This window comes from Cupressus sempervirens, chromosome 4 (assembly GCF_028749045.1).
Source record: "Cupressus sempervirens isolate cs-2001-9-10 chromosome 4, ASM2874904v1, whole genome shotgun sequence".
Classification (NCBI taxonomy): Eukaryota; Viridiplantae; Streptophyta; class Pinopsida; order Cupressales; family Cupressaceae; genus Cupressus; species Cupressus sempervirens.
In genome coordinates, this window is record NC_143121.1 from 378,204,795 (window position 1) to 378,215,333 (window position 10,539).

The following is a 10,539-nucleotide window of genomic DNA, read 5'->3' on the forward strand; positions in this document are numbered from 1 at the left end:
CCATGAACCATCGTAAAGTTGATTCTTTCAATGTGGCTGGAAATAATTTAAGCTTATGGGCATCAGTTTTGTAGTCAAAACTATGACAAAGGATGTCAAACTCAAACAAGAAGGTATCGGGGTCTTGAGTTGCAAGGCCGTAGAACTTCAAAAGAGCAGTGGGAGGTATATTCTTGAGATTGGCATTGGTTATGAGACTTGGAAGTGGAAATGGAAAAGTGGGTTGTGCCATGACTGGTGGGACTGGATTATGAGGTTACTGCTGAAAAGGAAGGTTAGGCACTGGGTGATTAACAACTGGTGGATTCCAGGTAGTGTTATCAAGAAAATTGGTCAATATTTCAGTGAAAGGCTGGAGACCAGATATATCTAGGGATTTAGCTCTTGATGATGATATTGTGGAGAAAAAAGGACTTGCGTCTTCAAAGGGCAACTCAACTTCTTCTTCAACTTCTTCATTCAAATTAATAGATACCTGTGCAAGAAATCTGCCATATTCATCTCGTCGTCTTCCTCTTTGATGCATGCAACTAAAATTTTCACACTGGTAAAAACTTAATCTAAAAACTATGACTCAAAAATGCTCCTAGCTTGACACCATCCCCGGCAACTGCGCCAAAAATGAACCACCTCACAATAGGTGTTCCATAGTCATGTGCTAGGCCTGGCTTAGGAATAATCTATTCAAGCTAAGGACTAATTTTCCCCTACCATGAGGTGCATTTAGATTGTCAACCCAGGGACGTATACTTGAAATGGTTGGCACAGTATGTGCACTAGGTACCTTGATGAGTCATTATGCTTGTGCTGCAGGAAAGTAAAAATGCAAAGGAAGGAAACTACAGTACTGCTATAGAAAGGAAACTACTAAATCTATGAATGTTGAAAACACAATGACAAGATAATAGAGATTCCATCTTGACTCATCCATTAGACTATTCTCGCAGATGCTACAGGAACGTTCATGAAGTGTGATGCTACAGGAAGGAATTAACTAGTTATGTCTTACTTAAAATACTGCTAATGCTTAGTAAAATGAATCTATTCTATCCTAATCTAATCCACCTTCCAACTGGGCCCCCTTGGTTGGCTTTAATCTACCAACGCAGGATAGAAACTAAAGAGAACTAATTCATTTCATTAATCAGTCATTACATAATTCAGAATTGTAAAACACAACTACAACAAACTATGAATCAGTGTTTTCTCTTACTCGATAAAACTTATCAAAACCAAAAACTGAAAATTAAAAACTTCACACACAGGAGTCAATCCTGGCATATATAGGGAATCTACTCTTTATTACATAACAGAAAAGTAATTATCCTAAGTTAAGTCTGCAGGAGAGAATATAGGAGAACAACTGAAAGCGGAAAGGAAGGATAATGGAATTGAGGAGGGAGCAATGAAGTCACAGCATCCATTTGTTACAACATAAATGCAGAGAAGGTAATGGCTCATAAAAACTCCTCCTTATTCGCTGCCATGTTTCCTGGAGTGGTTATAACTTCCTTTTCGTGGTTGTTCCTTGATACTCATTTCTCCTTGAATGCTATCGGCAACCAACTTCTGGATTCTTCCGCTCATCCTTTAATCCTTATCATCAGGTTAGTTATGATATAAAACATATTTGCAAATAAACATCCATCAAACTAAATTCAAGCATAAGAATGCACATTTGGATATTTATATGAAATAATGCATATTAGATATAATATAGGCAAAGGATGACATAGTTTTTCTACCCCATAAATCATCAAAGGTTTATCAAACATAAGCTTATAAGTGTTAAAACAAGGATAAATAGAGTATCTTAAAGTATCTTAAACATAAAAAAATTAAGGCATTTTTTAGACTCATCAATCATAATCACTAAGGCTGCAGTGATCTATCCATATATGCCATGAATTTGGCTTTATTTGAATTCCATCAACATCAAGCCCTCGGCCACCTTCAAATTCTAAATTATTTATAATGATATGTTCACACTCTTTTAACTGTAATCCCTTGCCCACCAGCTTTATTCGATGCCCATGTCCATCAATTGTCTTCTATGAGGAAACTCTCAAATAAGACAAAAGACTAATCATTCCTGACACTTCAAAAAAAATCCATAGAGGTTCCTTCTATTTACAGCCATCACAAAGGGTTCTAGGGCCACTATCTATCTAGCTAACAAGCATTTTTTCAAACATATATTATAGCCTCAATATTTTATTTCTATATGCAATAAAATTTTGATATTGTAATGTTCAAAAAACTTCACTTACAATCGTTGGGCACATGTAAAATCGTGTTGGTTGACTAAAATTGTTGAAAACATTTTGAGGCTATATTTACACTTGTCCCAAAGCAATCTTTGCTAATCTATGAATTTATCATTTACAAACCAGTGAATCCTAAAATAGAAATTCACAATATTTTGTTTTTCTAGCACATTGGACCATCAAACTATTGGACTTTCAAAAAATGACAAAATCTTTCATGTACAGATGCTAAAAAATTCATGTTTTATCTATTTAATAATGTGTGAAATAAGATGAATAGAAATACGTGGAGATGTTAGAAACTAAGAATTGGCAATTTAGAAAATTTAAGACATGCATTACTTATACTAGTTTACGTTAAAACATCTAAGCCTAAAAGCATTTTTTTCATGTTGTTGCACAAAAGCACGCATAACACTAAGAAGTTCTATATGGTCAAAATTTGACTCCTAAATTGCCTTGATGTTGCACAAAACATCAAGTTTGCATGGATTCAAAAACTTCATTAGAGGTTATACCACCACCTTTAACTGATTATGTTTGGCTTTCACTTGAGCCCTTTAGCAACATAAAGATCAACAACTTGCATTGAGAGTTGTAAAACCTTGTGGAAAGAGACTGCTTTAAGTTGAGAAAATATACAATTAAGCTTTGAGTTCATTGCCACATAATATGGATATCCAAAGCCCTCTAATATGGTATCTACCATCAATTTACATATTATTGAAGTCTTTGAGATCCTATGAAATATAAAGCTCCATGTAAACTTGGCAATAAGAACAAGTTAATTAAAATTTATCCACTTTGATCTACACCACATAACCAAAAGAGGTGGCATTGTAGATAGGAATGGCCTATATACTAGTGGCTAGTGTAAAAATTCAAGTCAAAATTGGCATTTCATGCTTACAGATCATAGACTAGAAAATCCTTTGTCCAAGCAATAAATAATTTGTGGACATAAATAGGGCCATAACTAAGAACATCTATGATTGACTATTATAAAGTGATTAAGCTAAAGCTTTTTTAAGTTCTTAAAAACACATTTCAACTTAAATCCCATGAGAGGACCACACAATATAGATCCAAATATTGAACATTTCCAAGTGATGTCCTCCTAACAAAGAACCTAATGAACATAAGCTATATCAATCATTTACAGGTGAGGCCAACAAATCCAGCCTTCAAGCATCAATATACATTTATATTCACATTAAATATGGATAATCAAGCTTTACAATGCTTGCAAACTCAAGAACAACTACATGCTCCCCATATTAAATGGTCTAGTTATTTGTGGACTTTCACATTTATAATCAAGTACAAGGTAGGGAAGATAAATGTGGTTACCAGTGCTCTGTTTCTCAAAGGATTTCATGTACAGCTATGACTAATGAGGTGGCAAGTTTGAAGCATCTCAAGGATGTATTACACTAAAATCTAGCCCTTCGAGCCACTAATAATCTTTTTAAAGAATCAAATATAGGCATTATGAGTTCCCATTTGGACTTCATGATGCATGATCAATTTTATTCCAGAGAAAAGAAATTGTACTATCCTCAAGCTACCACAAGGAAGACCATATTATGTGAAGCACATGCTAGTTAGCTATCAGAATAATATGGGAGAAATAAAATCCTGCAACAACTAGAAGAGTATAAATATTTGTCTTCTAAGACTTGAGATATTGCGATCTAATTGAACAGATGTTACATTTGAAAACTTTCCAAGCTTAGGCAACTAAAACTAGGAAAAATATTGATACTTAGTATCTTGGAAAATTTTAAAACATAAAAAATGTATTAGCATGGATTTTATATTGAGTCATACACAGAGGTTTTGATGGTATATTTTGGTCATTGTCGTGGATCAATTTTCCAAGATTTCTCACGTTGTAGCTTGTGAATACCACAAAGATGCATCTTATAAGGAGAAATGAAATTTTGAGTCATGCTTGGTATAATTTATGGAAGAAGCCATGAGCATGACCACAGTGCAGTTGTGGATGTTATTCTCAAGCTTAAGAGCAACAAAAACTAATTCATTGAATGCTAGGAAAGTTGTTGCACTATTTCCTCATATACAAATGAAGACTATGGCAATGGTTGTATGTATAATTTTCTTTAAAAATTCAGTTAATTGCTTCACTAAGTATGTCCCTTTGAAAATGGTGTATAGCCACTCTTGTAAAGAGTTCACACAGTAGAACTATTTTTTAAGGGATGAAGAATTTCTTTGAAACCATGAAAAAGGATATTTAGAAGTGACCAAATACTGAAACTTGTGAAGAGAAGGCTCATAGGAGGATGCTAAAAAAGGTAGAACATAGTTAGTGATCTACTATAGTGTATGTGCAAAAGGATTGATTTGAAAAAGGCCAATGTAACAATTACAATGAAGAATGCTTGTCAATACAAAATTCCATGGAAATCGATCAGTGATACTTATTTCCTCTAGATTTGTCAAAAGATCTTCTAGATCTTAAAATTTTTGATATGTATGAATAGAAAGAGGACAAAAGCATGATACAATCATGCAGTAAGGCAGCTAATCCACCTTCGAGTTGGACCACCCAAATGTCCAAAAAATTTCAAAATAAAGAAAGTGAAAAAATACTAGAATATAAGAGTCTAAGTTTGGCTTTCTTGGCATGGATTCAAGAAACATTAAGCAGTCAAGTTGGCACATCTTAAACAAAAAATAATTTTATCTTAAACCAACTAGTTCAATACTTTAAGATTTTGAGGATTCGATATAGAAGCATTGATCTCCTTTCGGTCACAATTAAGGTTGGCAGCAATTATCCAATGCAGAGTTTTGAAGATCATAATATGGTGTTTCTAAATATGGATTTAGTTAGAAATTGGGTTCAAGTTGTAAAAACTACTTCTAGATAATTGAGATTGGAATAACATTTTTATTTTGATAAGATTGCCATACAGTTTTTATTTCATGGAGATTATATAGCTGCTATCATAAAGCAGGTTCCACTTGTCTTGTATGCAAAAAAACTGCAACCACACAAAGGATGCCTTTTTGGATCTTATAATAAGGGAAGAAAGTGGCGAATGTTAAGGCAGAATATTGAATTTAACTATATCAGAGTTTGATCCGGATCTCCTTAGATTCTTGGGTGCTTTTGTAACTATTTTTTATTGTTTGTGAGGAATTGCGTGCATCAGTTCAATTCGATGAAAGTTTAGACAGGATTTCCTTGATAATTGGGATTTACATTTTATAAATTCATATAAATATGAAGGATGATCCTAATCATCTTCTACACAGGATGATGGGTTGGAAAGTTACAACTCCAAATTGTTAGAAATAATGACCACAGATGAGAGGATTGTGAAATTGAAACCAAATTGACTCTTAATTTTCTTTACCTACAAACTTCAGTAGATCATATCACCCACCAAAAAAAAGCACTCATAGAAAGTGAGAAATAATTGAATCTTGAATTTCCTTACCTATAGACTTCAGCACGTCATAAGCCTCTGTAATAAGCTACATGTCATCATACTCGATCCCATTGTGCACCATCTTGATGAAATTGCCAGATCCACCCTTTCCAATATAGGTAATAAAAGGGCCACTATCCAACTATGCAACGATCTTAACATATTTATCCTCAATATACTTGTAAGCCTCATATGACCCTCTAGGAATAAGAGAAGGGTCATTCCTAGCACCCTCTTCACCCACTAAAACCCCCATGCCCAAATACAGAAGCCCCCTCTTCTTTGCCTCCTCTTGCCTTCTCTCCATGTTTTCATACCATTCATTCCCACCATCCACAATACAGTCCCCTTCTTCCATGTGGGAAGCCAGAGTCTCAATTGATTTGTCCATAGGGGGCTCTACTTTGATTAGAAGGATTATGACTCTGGGCTTTTGGATTTAGAGCACAAATTCCTTGGCATCATGGAAGCCTTTTACTAGTAGATTGCCTTCTAGCTTGGCTCTATCTATTGTCTCATCTACTTTTTTTGGGCTCTAATTGTAGACTGAGATGGGGAAGCCTTTTTCTGCAATGTTGAGAGCTAGATTCTACCCCATCAAAGCCAATCTAGCCAATCCTATTGTTGACAATTCAACCATCTCTTTTTCTTGTATTCACATAATCAAAATCAAGAGTAAGGTTAACATCCAAGGGAGGCTTAGAACTTTTAGCTTACAAAGGACGTTTGAAACAAACTTCCTTGGATTTTTGTGGCAATGTCATTGTATAGAGCTCTAAGTTTAACTGTTTCAGCATCAACTATTGAACCAGACTATTTTGGTGTCACCTTTGAAAAGGCTAAAATATCCAAGAGAATGTTTTTCACAATAAAGGAAACATATAAAAATCTCATATTAATCTAGATTGCAATTTAAACTAGAAAAGTAGGCAAGGGATACAAACATTGTAGTTAGATCAGCTCTCTCAAGCTCTTAGAACATAATGTATCTTTTTTATAAGAGCTAGTGTTTTGTTTAGTTAACCCCCAAGTTTTTGCCTTTTGTTTTAATTGGATGTGAATATTTGAATTCCACTTACACTTTTCCTAAACCGTTTCACTACCATGCAAATGGAATGTTACTATAGTTACAATAAAATATTATTATGTTTAACTACAACATCCTTCAACCATGTAGAAATATAAGCTTGTGCTTCCAATCATCAATAAAAGAAACACTCAAGTACCAATGCTTAACTAAGAAACACATTCTTTCAAATAAAACAATGCAGCTAAGTTGATTTTACATCCTTAGTTATTAATTATTATATCAGAAATGCATTGCATGTCTATCCACATTGGAATAACATCAAATATATAAAAAATAACTTCATAAACTTTTGGGTATAATATATGAACTGAGTTACCTCAAGTTCATATTCATCATCAATTGATTCACCACTACTATTAGATTCTGCCTCATCTTCATGTATTCTCTTGCTTGGCAATGCATCCAAAAGTTCTATCCATACACACCCAATACACTTAGTTGCCTACAACAATCATAACAACCAGAATTTAGACCAAGATTTTGTTCCAATTTTCCATACTAAATCAATGTGAACCTAAGAAATAGTTAAAGATGGTGTGAAAATAAATCTATTGTTTTCCATAGATTTTGGATCCTGCTTTTCTTTGGCAATTTTCACAACATCAAAACAGAGATCATTCATAGATGTTCCAACCCCCAATATACTTAGTTGCCTACAACAATCATAACAACTAGAATTTAGACCAAGATTTTGTTCCAATTTTCCATACTAAATCAATGTGAACCTAAGAAAAAGTTAAAGATGGTGTGAAAATAAATCTATTGTTTTCCATAGATTTTGGATCCTTCTTTTCTTTGGCAATTTTCACAACATCAAAACAGAGATCATTCATAGACGTTGAAACCTAGCGCAAACAATTTTATATATATATATATAGTTAAGAACAAACATAAATCATCGAGAGGGTTTCCTTGTTTGATTTAGTTAGCATCTGCAAATTGACAATGTGAATAATATTACAAAACCTTCAAGATTTCTATGCACCCAAAAAGAACACTCACATTTGAAAACTCAAAGTCTGATGTACCACATATCTCGATCAATTTCATCCCATCAACTTTTAACTGCATCTAGATAAATAAGTTAGGTTTTTGCACAACAAGTTCCAAAACTTAGGGTGGGTATATGGATAAATAAGAAAGCAAAGTTTAGAGAAGACTAACTTGAGGCCATTACTGTAGCATTGTCATATGTGTGATGATAAAATGCAACACAAGAGTAAGGGTTTGAATTTTGTTTAAGTTGTTCACCCAAAATAAAAAGTAAAAAAGAGAAAAAAAATTGCTCCTAGGTTATATCCTTCATTCATATTGACTATAGAATAAAAGGATTATTATTGGCCTAATAACAAGCTTGAAATATGCAAGTACAAACAAACCTTATTTCTTCTTGCACATAGGTAAAAAGCTACTACAGTGAACACTAGATGACCAAAATCAGCACTTGATCTCTGGGACTCTAGTAGAGCAGCTATAAATCTTTCTTTGTATATGTATAAGGTTAATATTAGAATTTCATATTCGATCATGATTTTGGGCTAACAAGACTCAGGGATCATATGCTAACCCCACACCTAACACCTATCAGAGAGCTCAAGGTCAAAGTATAAGAGCATAGGATTTCATTTGGTATGCCCTTAGGCCTTACTCTAATGAAATCATTATACCCGCCCTAATAATTTCCCCAAGCATAGAGCATACTATAAGCCTTTGAGCCATAAATTTCAAAAGATTGGAAATCCAAGAAAACAAACCATTTAGGTCCTGAAATCTAAACTAAGGAAACTTGGTTTCTCAAGTTCCATAGAGCACTATATAAATATTTGACCAGTAAGTTGAAAAAGGTCTGAAGTTTAAGCAAACAGACCATTTGAGAGCTGAAAACTGAGTCAAGGAAAATGGAACTTACAAAGGCAAGACTCTTTGGGCAGACCCAATCAATCTAAGACATCCAAACTAGATTCCAAGTTCTTGGATGTCCAGCTTTGGCCTACAAAGAAAATTAAAAGTGCAGACTCGTCATCATTTTTGAATATAATCCATTAATGTCAAAAGAGAAAACAGACAAAGAATTGCAACTGATTCGATTTAGATAATTAACCTACCTAACTCCAAGTGCATTTTGCATTGCATTCAAGGATCTGGTATATGCCTTCTCAGACATGCCACTTAGCCTAATGGCCTTCTGTCTATCAAAGGGAACTTGTAATCTATACAAACAATGCATTCAATCATTGCAAATTAAATGTCATTGTTGCAATTTTTCTAATAAAATCATAAAGAATGAGAACTGGAAATCCATGAAGGGTAAGCAATGGGAATCATCTAATGTTCAAGGAATAATTTCTCCTCTTGTTAAATTATTTCTTCCTGGGCAACATAGATCCAGTCCTGAGGAATGCAGTGTAATGGCAAGGATAGATGACATTAATAAGATTTGACCTAGTATTATATTATCTCACTGCCGGCATGTGGCATGATCTTTGTTGTAAGGATTATGCTATAAATTTGAGAAATGACCCGATCCTTTTCAATGTAAAATCAAATGAACCCATCTGAATAAGGTTCAAGAAAAATTACTTTGTAGTAGTGAGTTCAAAGCAGAGAATTGATTTGCAAATCTTGCCCTGTGGATGAAAAGGGTTTAAAAAAGGACTCAAATCTTGTTTTTGATGGAATGCACCTATCCATTTAGTATGGTTTGGAGTCCTATTGAAGATGGGACATCAAAGGTTATAAAAAAAAAAATCTAAATTCTAGTAATGAATTTAATAACTAGGCTATAGCTTCATTTTATAATGAGATTCTCCCATAACAGAATTCTAAAGTTTACATTGCAATTACTAATAATAAATATGTTTTTCAGTCCAAAATATAAAATTTATTCCCACCAACATGTGCAACATAATTTTTATTATAATTCTTACTTGATTTCAAATAGGATGTATGAAATACCAAGAATCCACTTCATGTGTTGTGCATTAAAGAAGAAGATTGTAGCAAGTATCAAAGTAATGTCAAGATACTTGATATAAACTTGGATTTCCTCAACATCCACATCCACTAAAGCTATTGATGCAAACTTTGATACTTCACGTGCAAATTTTGCAAGCTATAGACACAGTGAGCTTGTATAGAAAATAATAAAATTAATGTCAACAAATCCATAATCCATCAAAAACTCCTTATAATTAAAAAATAGGGTAGGAATTAGAGAGGAAACATTACAATTTCATCAAGCTGCATGCAGACAATATCTGTGGCCCTTCCAAAATGAAGAACCAAAACTTTGTCCAATGTATCCCTAATGTGCTTGTCAACTTCTTGTTTCCTCGTGAGAGTTTGTAGTAAGTAGCTCATCTCTTTAGAAAAAAGAATTCAACTTCACCCTTTTTCTACAAACAAACACTAGTTATTACCACAATGCAAGCAATAAGGGACACCTCAAGCTACTATATGACATGCAAAGTAGAGAATGTATTTAATAATAAGCATATATCCTAGAGAGATTTAGAATAAGGTCATAGGAGGAATGTAAAGCAGCTCATTATGCCAGATTGAGCCCAACATTTAGTAGCATAACTTTTCAAAGATATAGATGTCACTTTTTTGGGAATCAACTGCATGTTTATTGAATAAAATCAATCTATATGATGCATCTTTTCACACGGGATGATTCACAAGAGACCATCTCTTGTGAGGTTGAATGTTCTATTTGTCA

At 33.7% G+C, this 10,539-nt stretch overlaps 1 pseudogene; it reads right to left on the minus strand.

Annotated features, from left to right (window-relative positions):
* Positions 1-10,178, minus strand: part of LOC149561643 (origin of replication complex subunit 6-like) — a 144,783-nt pseudogene extending 134,605 nt beyond the window's left edge.
* Positions 10,179-10,539: the final 361 nt, after the last annotated feature.